This window comes from Cannabis sativa, chromosome 3 (assembly GCF_029168945.1).
Source record: "Cannabis sativa cultivar Pink pepper isolate KNU-18-1 chromosome 3, ASM2916894v1, whole genome shotgun sequence".
Taxonomy (NCBI): domain Eukaryota; kingdom Viridiplantae; phylum Streptophyta; class Magnoliopsida; order Rosales; family Cannabaceae; genus Cannabis; species Cannabis sativa.
In genome coordinates, this window is record NC_083603.1 from 20,717,368 (window position 1) to 20,736,297 (window position 18,930).

Consider the following 18,930-nt stretch of genomic DNA (forward strand, 5'->3'; position numbering starts at 1 on the left):
TTCCACGATATAGATATGCTATCTCATTTAACCATTGTTATAATCTTATTGTGATCAAAGATCCTCTATATAGATGATTTACATCGAGATGGGATAATTTTACCGTTCTCACCCCTCAACGTATTTTGCCCCTTAAAACACTTAGCTACCTGTAAATGATGTTTAGTGATCTAAGAATTAGTCACTTAAACAAGAGCTCATCCATTTACTTCTATTTAGCTAAGCTCGAAGGGAATCATCACTTGACTTCTATACACTAGTAGAAGCTATAGATTCCATATTTATGTTCAGCATTCCCACTCAATCATACTATCATGTTCCCAAAATATATGTATCACCCTTACCCAAAAGTAAGCTTAACTAATAAATCAAAGAACATGAATAGCACTCCTGAGTTGAGCCTAAGCATATCAGGATTTAGATTCTTTTAATCTTAAGATCAACTACTGATATTGACTTGGAAAGATACAACGGTAAGTTTATAATATCTTAACTAAGTTCAATATCGGTCCAGTCCAATGTATACTCCATACATTCGAAAACTAGTATACTTTACCAATGTCCTGGAAAGAACATAACACTTACTCCAAGTGTAAGTACACATCATCGCTGATTATCACATCAGTGTAAATCCAAAACACTGATGAAACAGGAACTTAGTCTTTTGATTCATATAATCACAATCACATTCCACTGTGTTGACAATACTGTAATTGTGAATAAATATATGATCTGGACTTAACAGATTTTGTGTATAAACATAATAAACATATTAAACCGTAAGCATGTAAAATTCATGCAAACATAAATCACTTCAAATTTCTTATATTGATAACTAATCAGATTGTAAAGGGTTTTATTTAGGGCACAAAACCCAAAAAACTCCCACTTGCACTAACATAAAACAAATTGTGCAAATAAATCAATCTGATGTCTTGAGCTTCAAATCAAGTGTAGTATATATGAATCCAACCAAACTTCTGTAAACTAGTTCATAAAAATAATATGAAACATCATTTAATATATGCATTACTCATCAAGGGATACTGAAATCCTTACTGTTTAAAGTACATCTGAATAAACAGAAGACATATTTTAAAATATGGAATTGAGATAATACAGCGTAGACTTTTCTTCAGTAAAATAACTTTCTGGTAATTTCGAATTTACAAAGTTATAAATCTTCTCTGGTAGAGCTTGAATTATTATAGAATAACTCCTCCACCCCCTAGAGTAACCACCATCTCAAAATTTTGTATGAGTTGGGGTAGATATAAGGATAACTGATATACAATTCCTTAATATCTAACATATAGATCACTTTCATAAATCTTTCTTGAATATTTTCTAACGTTCCTTATTTGATTACATCTCAGATAGCTCCCACTCAATAGTAGATGTCTGGTTAAATTATACTTTTAACCTCTTATTGTTTGGAGAAATATCTAGTTGTGACTTATTGTATTAGTCTGAAACTATGAGTTTCTTTTAAGACTAAATCATCAACATAGCAGACTAGTATTTGAAGTGAAAAATACTTGGCAGAGATTATGTAATCAAAATTAAGATACCATAAAATGTTATGAGGATTAAGAAATCTTGACTCAAGTCATTCGAATAGACTGAACTAGAATTCTTTTATCTTACCCTCATAATTCTGATAAGTTATTTCTATCCACATAAATGGTTAGATTTACTTTTCAGTAGTGTTCTTAAGTTCTTATCACAAGTGTCAACCTAATGAAGATGGGTAAAGAATTTTAAAATTCTCCCACTCAATTAAGGTAGTGTGATACATTATCAAAGAACTTTTATAGGTATCATTATTTACTGCAACAGTAACACTAAATTGGAACATACAATCAAGATCAATGATTTATACTGATAATATATAGCTAATTCATTATATTACTTCCATGTTTAAAGAAAATATGTGTTACATAGGGTATTGTGGATAAATTCCACCCCTAAGTATATAGAGATTATGATCCATCCCTAAAGGTTATAAAGATCATGATTCTCTAAGTGTTATAGAGATTATGTGGAGTTGAAGACAATCCAGAGTTCATTAGATATAAAAGATCGTTGAGCTGCATAGTTTTCTTAACTTTTCTCCACCCCTATCAGATCAAAAGATCATTTTATTAAAAAAATTCTCAATAATTGTATTGGAATTAACAATTATTAATAAACATAGAAATAATTTCTAGTGTTTATTTAATATAACTCTATGAAGAGTTGTAAATATTATAGAATTTGTATCAATAATAAAAACACTTACACATACAAACATATAAATATAATGTGGTAATTGTGGTTTAAGATAAAGTAAATGAAGCTCAATCTCATAAATTGCAATTTATTTGTAATAGAAAATAAAATATTATTAATATAAAAAAAAATGTATTGCAACATTATAAGAAAAATAGGGATAAAAATCTCAAACTAAGATTCGAAATCCAAATTGTTTTTAAACTAAAAACAATTAATTCAAAAAATAGATAAATAAATGAGCTTCATCTTCATCTTGGACGATCTTCACCCTTTTGTCCAGCTTTCCGATCCAACTCACTAAGATAGCATCTGAGTTCAAGTAGCTTGGCCTATAAGAAGAAGAAACAAATAAACAAAGTTAGTCCAGAATTAATAATCCAATTGGATTATAATTCACTAAAACTCTTAAAGTTTATAGAAAGAAATACCTTGTTTCTTTGCAAGAAGTTTAGGACATTGGGGTTTCCAATGACCTTTCTCATTGCAGTAGAAACACTTTCCTTTTAGAGCATCACCAGAAGCAGCAGCCTTTTTGTTTTTCATGGCTTTGGCTCGCTTCTTGGTGTTTTTCCACTTCTTCTTAGATTTGGGTTTTGAAGTAGAGGCAACATTTGCCTCAGGTTTAACCGTCCCATTACCATTGCCAGAATTTTGAGGTTTACCCCCTTTCTTCTTGGGGCCTCCAATTAAATTTTCATATGTCTGAAGGTCATTGACTAACTCATAAAAGTCTATGTCCTTTTTATTCATGACATAATTTGATGTATATGGCAGAAATGATGGAGTCAGACTATTCAAGATCAGGCTTACTTGAGTAGTGTGATCCATTTCAGGACCATGATCCTGGGCTTCTTGGAACTAACTTGCCATTAGGAGAACATGATCACGCACATTTTGATGGGGTTCCATTCGTGCATTGATGTATTTCTTAGTCGCGTCAAGGCGAGACTGAAGAGATGCCCTACCGAATAGCTCAGTTAACTTCGTCATAACTTCAGCAGCCTTTTCGGTTTTAGAACATCGAGTTTTAAGGGTGTCAACCATGCTGGAAAGCATGAAGTATAGAGCTTTATTGTTAGCATTCTGCCACCGCTCGTACTTCTCTTTCACAGCTTTGGTTGCATTGTCACCCGGCACTTCAGGAGACGGCTCAGTTAACACAAACAAGGCACTTTCTCCTATGAGAGCAATTTAATGCTCTCATTCCATTTTGGAAAGTTAGATCCATTTAGCTTATTTTCGGTCAAGAGTGATAACATGAGATTCATCATGGTTATACAGGATACTACAAAATAATAAATAGAAATCAATAATGGTTTAACACAAAATCCAATTCAGAAATTATAAGCACATAGCATGTAGGAATGATAAGAGAAAATACTAAAAAATACAATCCTAAATAATTTCCAAGGTTTTCAACAAACTGGTATCTGTGTCCCGTTTAGGCGAGAGTCAAAGCTACCATCCATTGAATAGAGTTGTCAGCTCATCTAAAATGTCAACATTCTAGCAACCTTTTATTCGATCAAGATTGGAATCCAGCGTTGTCCCGTTTAGGCGAGAGTCAAGGCTATTCTATCTTATGAGCTTCTACCATTGTTTCATATTTTGTAAGTCAAATACAGTCGCCACCATTAGGGTGATCCATACCATAAAAAACACTTACAAAGCTACTTATCTTTCAAGATTAAACGGTGCTAACTTGCTAATGAACGTTCCTCCATTAGGGAGGATTACTCACTAAAACAAAAGCTATGTAAAACCAACAATGGAGATCGAATATCTTAATAATAATAAAGCTCATTATTTGAAATGTATTTTCTTTATTATTTGTAATAAAATATATTCATCAAATATCGAATTTAGAATTAAAATTCTAAATTAGAATTTAATTTAATATTTATAAAATTATACTTAGATGGTGATTGAAATAAATTGAATTATTTCCATCTTAGTAGTAAATTTTATATATAAATATTAAGAAAATTATTTAAGTTGTATTAATTAAAATTAATTTGCAACTCAAATTAAATTTTCATAAGAATATATTTATTGTATTTTGAAAAGAAAGTATAAAACTTTACTATTTTCGAAAAACTTAAATAATAATTACTTAGAAAAAATACTTCAAGCAAATATATCACCTATCTAGATTTTCCTTTGACTAATTAATTCAATTTCTAATAATATACTTAATTCATTTATTTTAAATTAATCATTAAATGAAAAAATCATTGATTTAAGTTGGTCCAAGAATTAATTAAAATAAATAATTAATTTACAACTTAATCTATTTTTCAAGATAGATTCAAAATCATCTTGCATAATTAAATGCAATTTCAAAATTGATTAATAAAATAAAGAAAATATATTTTGAAAATTATTTAAATTTAAGTTGAAAAAATAAATTTCAACTAAAAATAATTTTCTATTTAATTAAGTGTCATGAAAAAGAAATATTTAAGTATCATGATGAAAATGAACTTAGATATTTAATTTTCAATTTAATTAAAAATATTAAATTCAAGAAATAAATAATTAAGTGTAGAGAAGGCTTAATTATTAATCTATAGTTTAATACAAGGAAAAATTATACTTAACTTAAATTGTACCAAAATTACCTATTTAAATAATTAATTTCACAATGCATAATATTTTCCTATTTAATATTAGAAATAATAAGTAGTCTAGAAATAACTATCTAGAAAATATCTTATTTCAACTAAGTATTTTTTCAACAAAAATTTGAAAAAAATATCTAATTTAAGTTGTTATAGAAAAAATCTAGAACGTAAATATTTTCAAATTTAAATTTAATTAAATATCAAAAATTAAGTTGTAACCACTTAATTTGAAAAATATTCCATTTTAAGTTTAAAACTAACTTAGAAAATATCTTAAGAATCTTTAATAACTAATGCCTAGAATTCCTCAACTTAATTTTAAATTTAAAAAAAAAATATTCAAATTTAAGTTAGATAAGAAAAATTAGTTAATATAACTAATTTATAACTTAAATAGGAATATTTAATTAAATAAGCTTCAGAAAGAATCTAGTTAGTAAAATTCTTTATTTAATTAAATACAAGAAAAATACAAATAGTTTGTCTAGAAATAATATCTAAAACTAAGAGTGTTTTTCTTAAAATTAACTTTAAAATATTAAAATGAAAAAAAAATTCATATATTTTAAAAGTTAATTATGTTGCTAATCAATTTTATTAGGTTAAACTAATTTAATTAACCTAGCACAGTTATTCAAATCAGGCAAATGGGCCTTCACAATTGGGGTAGTTCATATGAGGGGGAGCTGGGTTCAGTATGTCGTACCCACTTCTATTGGCCCCCAACTCTCACACAAGAACCAAAAGAGAGGAATTTAACCTTAAAATAAATAACTGTTATTAATTGAATAGGTCCAAAAACTAAATGGACCTAAATAAAATCTTTCATGGTGTGACATTTTATTTAGCAACAACGTATATGCATCTATATAATAAAATAAACATATAGGCTCACACATGTACATATTTGGATGGATCCTATCATGTTGCTAGGTCATACACAGATGAAAGAAGATTGTAAAATTTACCTGTTACAAATTATTTACTTGACCTATTGACAATTGAACCATGGGTTAAAATCAGATCATTGGATCTGTCAACAAGTTAACCATGGCAATTTAGATCAAGCAATAATAGGTTTTATAAAACTTACACATAAGCTAAAACACATACTCCTGCAACAAGGTTAACTGGATTGTTGGATGTAGGATTTATTTAATTTTAAATAATTAAATTTCGAAAAAAAAAATATATTTTCGAATTAAAAAAATTAATAAAATAATATTTAAAATTAAACCTACAATTTTGAAAAATTAGGTTTTAACTAACCTAAATATCATTTCAAAAATTTGCTAACTACTTTTTTTAAAAAAAAAAAACAATTATTGTTATTTTATAAATTAAATATTCAATAAAAATTAAAAAAGATAAATAAATATCTTTTTCAGATTTTATGATTTAATTTAATTAAATAAAAGAACAAAATTTAAAAGTTAGCATAATATCTTATTTCTATTCAAAATATCATGATTATAGTTATCTTATTTTAAATTTAAATAAGGTCAAATTAAAAATATATATATATATTTAATTTAAAAAAATTTAATATCTGACCTTAAATTTAAAAATAAGATAAGATATAATCAAATTTAAAAATAAGATAAAAAATCAAGCAAAAAGATAGATTTTTACTTGTTTTCAAATTCAAATTACACTAATATCTAAGATTAATTTTTAAAAAAATTTAAATTAATTTATTTCTGATATTAGATTTGAAAATTGAAAAATAAAAATCTAAATACAAAACTACACAAAAAATCGGAAGTTAATTCCATGAAATAGCATGAAAAAACGAAGAAAAACGAAAAAATTGCGAGCTGTACGGACAGTATGCATTGCATATTGTCCGAGCGCGCAAGAGAAGGTGCATGGCCGAGGTCCCTCGTCGCAGAAGGCTGCATGCAGCCTGTTCCGCGCGCGCAGGGACGAGTTTCAGACAAAAACTCGTGTCCTGATCGAGGAAGCTCGGTCGAGCAGCTGTCTGAACACTTGTTGTCCGAGGGTTACCCCTCATCCGCGCGCGTAGGTCAGTTGCATCTCCCTAATATTTTTTGAAACTTCAAAAAATCATAACTAATTCAAATTAAATCGAAATTGAGTTCTGTCAAAAATTAAATTGCTTAATTTTTTCCATACTATCCAACAAAAATAATTCTAGAAACAAAATTTCAATTATTTTTCACGAAAATTCACAAACATAAATCAATCATCATATAACACACAACACAACATGAAAACCATCCAAAACACAAACAATTGTTTTAAAGTCCAAATTTCTTGCAAGCAAATCAATTACCATGGCTCTGATACCAGTTGTTGGAATTTATTTTACCAGGATCTTAGATCTACTCACAAGTATGTGTTGGAAATTATTTTACCAGGATCTTAGATCTACTCACAAGTATGTTGATTAACACCCTAAATATGAACTTCTAAAACGATTATAAAATAAACACATATAAAGTATAAGAAACCTTACATTGGGTGCAGCAGAATATAATCACTCCTTCCGTTCAGATATCTAGCCCTTGATTCCTTTCTGTAGCAGAGCATTATCAATATCTGAACCTGGATCTCTTTCTGTCCTTCTTTAGTGCTAAAACTCCTTCTTGTTGAATATCTTTCTTCACGATCTTCCTCACTATGATTGAGGTATCACTTGCTGTGTGTGGGCACTACTCTAACACTAAGTAATTTTGAAATTGAAGAGGGAAGAAGAGAAGAAGGTGGCGGCTAGGTATAGAGAGAGAAGGCTCAGGTTTTTCTCTGAAGGAAAAAGTAGAAAGTTAAGTGTAAATTTCCTGAAGCCTTCACTATCTATTTATAGCATTCCACTAGGGTTAGGTTTGAATTATTTGACATTAAAATAATGAAAATATCAGATGATAAATGCTATAAAAGTGGTCGGCCCTAGCAATGTGGATTTGGGCCTCACTTTTTGCAATTTTGCAATTTTATCAATTCTGCATCTGATTTTCTCAAAAATACCAATTTTTTAATTCAGCCATTTAAATGCAAATTCTAACTATTTAATAACTATAAATAATTATTAAATAATATTGTCATTTATCATATTTATTAATTGAACCATACAAAGTATCATAATTAACAAATATGCCCCTAAAACTCTTTCTTTACAATTTCACCATCACTTAGTGAAAAATTCACAAATAGACATAATCTAAATTGAGAATTATAATTGATTAATCAAACCCAATTATATGAGTCTTACAAGCAATATTATCTCAGCTAGTGGGGGGACCATGGGTCTATATAACCGAGCTTCCAATAAGCAGATCAAGAATTTATAACCTAAATTCACTGACTTATAAATTTTTCGTTGAATCCACGCATAGAACTTAGAATTGCACTCTCAGTATAAAGAATGCTCTATATGTTCCACCATATAGACACATCATTAGTTATCCATTGTTATAATCCTAATTTGATCAATGATCCTCTATATGAATGATCTACACTGTAAAGGGATTAGATTACCATTACACCCTACAATGTATTTAATCCTTAAAACACTTAACCCCGTATAAATGATATTTCAGCTTATGTGAAATGAGATCTCCACCATTTATTTTCATTTGGTCAATCTCGAAGGAGATCATCCTTTACTTACTATTCGCCAGATAGAAGCTATAGATTCCATGTTTATGTTAGCGCTCCCACTCAATTGCACTACTGTGTTCCCAAAATGTACATATCACCCTGACCTAAAAGTAGGCTTAACTACAAATCAAAGAACACGAATAGCCTCTCAAGATCGAGCCTAATCATAACAGGATTAAGATCATTTGATCTAGGATCAACTAGGCGATATTGACTTGAATAGATATTTAGTTATCCATTGTTATAATCCTAATTTGATCAATGATCCTCTATATGAATGATCTACACTGTAAAGGGATTAGATTACCGTTACACCCTACAATGTATTTAATCCTTAAAACACTTAACCCCGTATAAATGATATTTTAACTTATGTGAAATGAGATCTCCACCATTTATTTTCCTTTGGTCAAGCTCGAAGGAGATCATCCTTTACTTACTATTCGCGAGATAGAAGCTATAGATTCCATGTTTATGTTAGCGCTCCCACTCAATTGCACTACCGTGTTCCCAAAATTTACGTATCACCCTGACCTAAAACTAGGCTTAACTAACAAATCAAAGAACACGAATAGCCTCTCGAGATCGAGCCTAATCATAACAGGATTAAGATCATTTGATCTAGGATCAACTAGGCGATATTGACTTGAATAGATATTACGGTAAGTTTAATAAATCTAAGTCAAAGTTCAATATCGGTCCCTTCCGATGCATACTCCATGCATCCAACCTGAGCTTTACTTTAACCAATGCTCTGGAAAGAACATAGCATTTCTCCAAATGCAAGTAAACTCTGTTGTAGATTATCATATCAGTAAAACCCTATGTCTGATAAATCTAGGAATCTTTATTCACATACTCATGTTTACTTTCCAATGTGTTGACAACACAATAAACAGGATCAAGTATGTGAAAAGGGTTTTAGATGAATTCATACATTATGTTCATATAATCATGAAACAAATCATGTGAACCATGCAACATTAAATGTTATTTCTGATCTATATTAATAAGTAAATCTGATTATATTGAAATGAGTTTTATTTAGGGCATAAAACCCAACACGTATCACCCTGACCCAAAAGTAGGCTTAACCAACAAATCAAAGAACACGAATAGCCTCTTGAGATGGAGCCTAATTATAACAGGATTAAGATCATTTGATCTAGGATCAACTAGGCGATATTGACTTGAATAGATATTACGGTAAGTTTAATAAATCTAAGTCAAAGTTCAATATCGGTCCCTTCCGATGCATACTCCATGCATCCAACCTGAGCTTTACTTTAACCAATGCTCTGGAAAGAACATAGCATTTCTCCAAATGCAAGTAAACTCTGTTGTAGATTATCATATCAGTAAAACCCTGTGTTTGATAAATCTAGGAAACTTTATTCACATAGTCATGTTTACTTTCCAAAGTGTTGACGACACAATAAACAGGATCAAGTATGTGAAAAGGGTTTAAGATGAATTCATACATTATGTACACATAATCATGAAATAAATCATGTGAACCATGCAACATTAAATGTTATTTCTGATCTATATTAATAAGTAAATCTGATTATATTGAAATGAGTTTTGTTTATGGCATAAAACCCAACAAACTCCCACTTGCACTAATATAAAACAAAAAGTGCATTTCAAATAATCGCAACACCTTGATATACAAATCAAGTGTAGTAGTAGTAAACTCCTCGTAATAGGATCTGAAAGGTTGAATTAAACACAACCTTTTCTCCACCATTACTCTTCCTTAATCACAAAATCATTGATAATGTGAAATTCCTCTCTATATGTCTACTCTTTTGGGATACTGGATTCTATACCTTTGGCAACTACTTTTGGTTAATCAGGAAATAACACTAGTAGTTAGGGCAATTTGGAATGGTGCCAAAAATGTATAGAACTTTCCTTAGACTGAATAAGTACCTTTCCTGCAACTTTAACATTCAGTCCTTTTTTGGTAGACCTAGAGACTTCAGATAGGTTTTTACACTTCTCCAAAATCACTATTCCACCCCCAGAGTAATCACCATCTTATTAGCAGACTTTCTAGCACAAAGGCAAGTTTCGAAATCTGATGTGGTGTAGTCTAAGAGTTTTAAACACACCGTTATAGACTAACATATAGTTCCTCTTCTTAATCTTACGATTTACTTGATTGTCTTCCAATGTTCTTCTCCTGGATTAATCTGATACCTACTCATTACTCCCACTCAACAGCAGGTGTCTGGTCTAAGGCATACTAAAGCATATCTGAGACCTCTCACTGTTGATGTAAGAAATTCTTTCATGGCTTTATCTTTTCTGGAATAGTTGAGTCTTTTCCTTAGATAAAATCTATGCCTAGGAAGTTGTGAAGCTTCTATAGATTGCCATTAGAAAGAAAATGCTTCAGCATCTTACCAGGTAATTACCAGGTATACCACAAGCCATAGGTTTAGATAAACTCAAACCTATAATACTAGGAACAGGAAGTTTTGTTAAGTCCATTGAATAAACTTATAAACAAAATTTCCTTTTATGTCCTTGTAATAGAAAGTTTAGGTTACTCCATGTGAATGTCCTTCTCTTTGTGTGTGATCCTTCACAGTCTTCCAATCTATGATTGAGGTACCATTTGCTGTGTGTGGGCACTACTCTATCACTAAGGTTTGAAATTGAGAAGAGGAAAAGAGAGAGGTATAGGGTCGGCTATAGAGAGAGAAGTGGAAGGCTCAGTTTTTCTGAAAAAACAATTTTTTGATAAAAGGCTTGAAAAACTTATATCTTGACTGAGCCATCACTTTCTATTTATAGGCAACTACTAGGTTTAGGTTAGTAATTATTTGGCATTAAAATAATGAAAATATTAATTGGAAAATCTCATCCAAGTGGCCGGCCATAGGTGTTAATGGGCCTTACTTGGATTTTGCAGTTTTCACAATTTTTATTTCTATTTTCTCAAAAACGCCAATTTTCCAATTCTAACCTTTTAAATGCAAAAACTAATTATTCAATAACTAAAATAGATTATTAAATAATATTGTCATTTAATTTAATTATTAATTAGATATATAGAGTCTCTTAATTAATAAATAAACCTAGAATCTCTTTTCTTTACAATTTCACCCATGCTTAGTGAAAATTTACAAATTAGACATAGTCTAACTTTAGAATTATAATTGATTAATCACAAATCAATTATTGAGTCTTACAAGCAGTATAGTCTCAACTAGAATGGGGACCATGGATCTATATGCTGAGCTTCCAATAAGTGAACCGGATTTACTAAGTAAATCCCTACTTATTAATTCCTCGTTGAATCCACTCTTAGAACTTAGAATTGCACTCTCAGACTTATATAGAGCATATTATATGTTCCACGATATAGATATGCTATCTCATTTAACCATTGTTATAATCTTATTGTGATCAAAGATCCTCTATATAGATGATTTACATCGAGATGGGATAATTTTACCGTTCTCACCCCTCAACGTATTTTGCCCCTTAAAACACTTAGCTACCTGTAAATGATGTTTAGTGATCTAAGAATTAGTCACTTAAACAAGAGCTCATCCATTTACTTCTATTTAGCTAAGCTCGAAGGGAATCATCACTTGACTTCTATACACCAGTAGAAGCTATATATTCCATATTTATGTTCAACACTCCCACTCAATCATACTATCATGTTCCCAAAATATACGTATCACCCTGACCCAAAAGTAGGCTTAACTAATAAATCAAAGAACATGAATATCACTCCTGAATTGAGCCTAAGCATATCAAGATTTAGATTCTTTTAATCTTAAGATCAACTACTGATATTGACTTGGAAAGATACAACGGTAAGTTTATAATATCTTAACAAAGTTCAATATCGGTCCAGTCTAATGTATACTCCATACATTCGAAACTAGTATACTTTACCAATGTCCTGGAAAGAACATAACACTTACTCCAAGTGTAAGTACACATCATCGCTGATTATTACATCAGTGTAAAACCAAAACAATGATGAAACATGGACTTAGTCTTTTGATTCATATAATCACAATCACATTCCACTGTGTTGACAATACTGTAATTGTGAATAAATATATCTGGACTTAACAGATTTTGTGTATAAACATAATAAACATATTAAACCATAAGCATGTAAAATTCATGCAAACATAAATCACTTCAAAATTCTTATATTGATAACTAATCAGATTGTAAAGGGTTTTATTTAGGGCACAAAACCCAACAGTTCTTCCTTGCAATGTTGCTCCTACTCTTTGGAATAAACTTTGGAATTCTAAAATTTTGGAGCGTCACAAAGTCTTGTGGTGGAGTATCCTCTCCAATGCCTTACCTATCCAGTCCATTCTGGTTGGGAGATTACAAGTTGAAGATGTTTCTGTTGGGTTTTATGCCCTAAATAAAACTCATTTCATATAATCAGATTTACTTATTAATAAAGATCAGAAATAACATTTTATGTTGCATGGTTCACATGATTTATTTCATGATTATATGTATATAATGTATGAATTCTTTTTAAGTCCAGAACATATGAGTTGGTTAAAGATTATAGTGTTGTCAGCACAGTGGAATATAATCTTAAATTATATGTTCAAAAGTTGATTCCCTGATTTGTCAGAACACTGGATTTAGACTGACATGGTATAATCAGCGATAGGTATTCTTACACCTTGGAAAAGTATTATGTCCTTTCCAGGACATTGGCAAAGTTTACCAGTATCGGATGTATGGAGTATACATCGGAAGGGACCGATATTGAACTTTGATTAGATATGTTAAAACTTACCTAATATCTATTCAATTCAATATCACCTGTTGATCCTAGATCAAATGATCTCAATCCTGATATGGTTAGGCTCAATCTCAAGAGTGTTACTCGTGTTCTTTGATTTGTTAGTTAAGCCTAGTTTTGTATCAGGGTGATACGTACATTTTGGGAACACGGTAATGCAATTGAGTGGGAGCGCTAACATAAATATGGAATCTATAGCTTCTATTTGGCAAATAGAAGTAAAGGATGATTTCCTTCGAGCTTAACCAAACGAAGATAAATGGTGGAGATCTCATTTCACTTAGGTGAAATATCATTTATACAGGGTTAAGTATTTTAAGGATAAAATACATTGTAGGGTGTTACAGTAATTTAATCCCTTTACAGTGTAAATCATCTATATAGAGGATCATTGATCAGATTAGGGTTATAACAATGGATAACTAATGACGTGTCTATATCGTGGAACATATAGAGCATTTCCATATGATTGAGAGTGCAATTCCAAGTTCTAAGTGTGGATCCAATGAGGAATTAATAAGTTAGGGAATTTACTTGGTAAATTCGGTTTGACTTATTGGAAGCTCGGTTATATAGACTCATGGTCACCATACTAGTTGAGACCATACTGCTTGTAAGACTCAGTTAATTGATTTTAATTAATCAATTATAATTCTAAAAGTTAGACTATGTCTACTTTATGAATTCTCACAGTTTAAGGATGAAATCGTAAAGAAAAGGGTTTCTAGGCTTAATTATTAATTAAGAGATTTTGTATGTCTAATTAATAATTATTTTAAATGACAATATTATTTAATAATCTATTTTAGTTATTAAATAATTAGTTTTGGCATTTAAATGATTAGAATTGGAAAAATGGCATTTTTGGAGAAATTGAAATAAAATTGAGGAAACTGCAAAATCCAAGTGAGGCCCATTTCACCCTATGGCCGGCACCTCTTTGTGTGTTTCCCAATTATTATTTTCAATTTTAATTGCCATGTAATTGCTAATCAAAGCCTAACAAAAATAGGAAAGTGGTGGATCACACTAAATAAGGCAGTTAATCAATTACACAGTAAAAGAGGAAACTGTTTTATTTGGAAAGTTGTGCTCTCCCTTCTCCCTATATATAGCAACCCTTGTTCTCTTCTCTTGCATACCATTGTATGAGCCATAAGCCACGAAATTCAAGAGAGAAAAAGAGAGAAAATTTTGAAATCCTTGTGAGATGAGTAGTGCCCACACACATCAAGTGGTATCTCAATCATAGTATGTAAGACTATGGAATTTCTGCATCAACGAAGGAGAAAAGAAGATGCAGGTTCAGATCTTGGTGATGCTCTGCTACAGAAAGGAATCAAGGGCTAGAGATCTGAACGGAAGGAGTCATATTATTCCGCTGCACCCACTGTAAGGTTTTCTAACTTTATATGTGTTTATTTTCATTGTTTTAGAATTCATATTAGGTTGTTAATCCAACATACTTGTTAGTAAATCTAGATCCTGGTAAAATAATTTCCAACAACTGGCACCAGAGCCATGTTAATGATTTACTTTCATGTAATATGAATTAAAACGATGATTTGCATGTTTCTGTGTTGATTTGGATGGTTTCATGTTGGTTTATGTGCTTATGTGATAAATGTTAATGTTGTACGAAATTTTTCCATGAAATATATTTTTCCAATTTTTGAAAATATTTTATTTTGATTCCTTGTGAAAAATTGAGCAATTTTTGTTTTTACGGAACTCGATTCCGATAAAAATTGAGAAAGATATGAATTTTGGAAGATTGGAAATCATGGTTGTTGCATGCAGCCTATCCTGGCAGTTCCCCACAAATTGGGAATTTTTGAGCTTTTTTCCCCAAAAATCCAATTTTTTCATGGGATTGTTTCCAAAATTTATTTTTCCAATTTTAAATATTTCTAAATTGAAATGTTTCCAATTTTAAATATTTTCAATTTGGAATTTTTCCAATTTTTAAATATTTCATTTTTGGAATATTTCCAATTTTAAATATTTCCTATTATGTTCAGATTTAAAAATTTGTTAACTTTTTAATATTTATTTATTATTTAATTATAAGATTAGATATTTTGATATTTAAGATATTTTAAATTAAAAGATAACTTTGTCTTTTTATTTAAAATATTATATTAAAATTATCTTATATGACAAATTAAATAATTAATAAATTTGAAATTAACATAGATATTTTTATAGATATACTTACCATAATGTTTTTCAAATTCAAAATTTGTTATTTTGTTAAATATTTAATTATTTATAAATTATAAGTATAAAAATGATATTTTTTCTATATATATCATTTTTTCCTTATTAGAAATTTATAAATCATATCTTAAATATTTAAATAACATAGATATTTTTGTAGAGATTTGAATATTGCTTAATTTTAGATATTTTGACATATAATTATGGTAATTATTATTCATTTATTATTTTATTCCTAAAATAATAATTATTTAACCAAATCTATTTTAAAATTGGTTTATTTTATTAAATTATAAGATCTGAAAGTGATATTGAAGATTCTTTCCTTTCAAATCATTGATCTTATTAGATATTTAATTTAATTTGATTCAAATAAACCTAGATATTTTAAAATTAGTTTCCTTTATTTGGTTAGTTTAAGAATAATAATTTAATTATATTAATATCTTATTTCACATCTGTTACATGGACAATGTTTGTTTATTTATATTGTTTATTCAAAACTTTTTAACAAACCTATTATTTATCTGATCTAAATTGCTATGATTAACTTGTTGACAGATCCTATGATTAGATTTTAATCATAGTTCAATTGACGATAGATCTTATAAATAATTTGTAACAGGTAAATTTTGTACTTCTTTCATCTGTGTAAACCTAGTAACATGATAGGGCCCATCCAAATCATTTAACCTGTGTGAGCCTATATGTTTGCTATTGGGCTTAGATGCATATAGGAAGCCCATTTAAGTTTTTACTAAGTAAATGGACTAGGTTGCTAAAATAAATTTTGACATAAGGAAATTTATTTAGGTCCAATTAGATTTGGGCTTATTCAATGAATAACAATTGTTTATTTTAAGGTTAAATTCCTCTCTTTTGGGCCTTGTGTGAGAGTTGGGGGCCATAGAAGTGGGTACGACATACTGAACCCAGCTCCCCCTCACATGAACTACCCCAATTGTGAAGGCCCATTTGCCTTATTTAAATAATTGTATTAGGTTAATTATATTAGTCTAACCTAATTAAAATTGAATTAGCAACATAATTAACTTTTAAAATATATGAAATTTATTTTTCATGTAATATTTTAAAGTTAATTTTAGAAAAACACTTAGTCAATGATATATTCTAGATAGTTATTTCTAGTACTAGTTATTATTTCTAATATTAAATAGGAAAATATCATTGATTGTGAAATTAATTGTCTCATAGTTAATTTTGGTACAATCTAAGTTTAGAATATTGTCCTAGTATTAAACTAGAATTAATAATTAAGTTTCCTCTTTACTTAATTATTTGTTTCTTGAATTTAATACATTTAATTAAATTGAAAATTTCAATATCTAAGTTGATTTTCATCATGATACTTTAATATTGTTATTTTCATGTTATTTAATTAAAGTTGAAAATTATTTTAAGTTTGGAATTTTATTTCAGAATAACTTAAGTTTGAATAATTTTCAAAATATATTTTATTTTTATTTTATTAATCATTTCCCAAAAATTTGAAATTACATTTCTTTAATGGAGAAATTTCGAATTTTATTTGAAAAATAGATTAAAGTTGAAAATTATTTATTTAATTTTGGACCAACTTAAATCAATGACTTTTTCATTTAATGGTTAATTAAAATAAATGAACTAAAATATATTATAATTAGAAATTGGATTAATTAGTCTGAAAGTCTAGATAGATATTATCTGTTTTGCTTGAAGTATTTTTCTAGTGTATTTAATTAAATAGAAAATTAATATTTAAGTTGATTCTTTATCATGATACTTAAATATTTAAAATTTTTCTTAGATATTTAATTAAATAGGAAAATTATATTTTTTTTGTTGAAAATTAATTTTTTATTAATTTTGGGCCAACATAAAATTAGAGTAATTTTCCAGAATTTATTTTATTTTATTTTATTTTAAAGCATTTTCAAAAATGCAATATATATTTATAGAAAATTAAATTTGAGTTGTAAATTAATTCAAATTAATTTTGAAACAACTTAAATTGAATAATTTTCTAAATATTTATGGAAATTATTACTAAGATGGAAATAATTCACGTTATTTTCATATCCATCTAAGTATAATTTATAAATATTAAATTAAAATTTATATTTGGAATTCTTCATTCTAAATTGGAAATTTTGATTAAATAAATATATATTTAAAATAAATTGATTAAAATAAATATTAGAAGAAAATACAACCCTTCATTAAATAATGAGCTTTATTATTATAAGGATATTCGATCTCCATTGTTGGTTTTACATAGCTATTGTTTTAGTGAGTAATCCTCCCTAATGGAGGAACGTTCATTAGCAAGCTAGCACCGTTTAATCTCGAAAGATAAGTAATCTTGTAAGTTTTTTATATAGTTTATGCTCACCCTAATGGTGGCGACTGTATAAGATTTGCAAGAATATGAAACAATGGTGGAAGCTCATAAGATAGAATAGCCTTGACTCTCGCCTAAACGGGACAACTCGGATTCAAATCTTGATCGAATAAAAGGTTGCTAGAATGTTTGACATTTTAGATGAGATGACAACTCTATTCAATGGATGATAACTTTGACTCTCGCCTAAACGGGACACTGATATCATTTTGTTGAAAACCTTGGAAATTATTTAGGATAGTATGTTTTAGTATTTTCACTTGTCATTCCTACTTGCTATGTGCTTCATAATTTCTGAATTGTGTATGAATTTGTATTGAACCATGTTATTTTTTGTTATTAAATTGTAGTGTAATTTCGAATCTTCATTGTTGGTCTAACTTGATTTGTTTTTCTAATGAGATAAATCCCTAATGGATTTTGACCATTAGACTAACATAATAGTGTTAGATCTCGAAAGATAAATATTGTATATGCAACATCTAGTTGTCCATCAATTGATGACACCTTAGACTAGTGTTTTACAATATGAAACAAGAAGATTGTATAAATAAGATTACTTTGACTCTCGCTAATCGGAGCATCGTTGGATTCTTATTTATAAACGAAATTATCCTAATTCCTCTTAGCTTATTCATTTCGAATTAGCTTAATGACATATCATTAGATGAATGGTCTATAAATCATATAAAGTCTTATTTTCTCTTAAGAAATTAGATGACGCATATGATTATATTCCCGGAATTCTATCCCAAAATGATATAAATCCTCAATCTTAGATATCTCCTACTTGTATAGGCAAATCATAGAGTTAGATTAGTAGTGGTGGTCCAAGAAAGAGTTACTAATTATACAGTTACACTTTCACAAGTGTTTTCATAACCATTTTCTTTCAATGGATTTAAACTGTATGAGTTTAGTATTCTGTGACCAGAATCCACTTGCACTATTCTAAGAACTCTTTGTTGTAACTAAAAGAT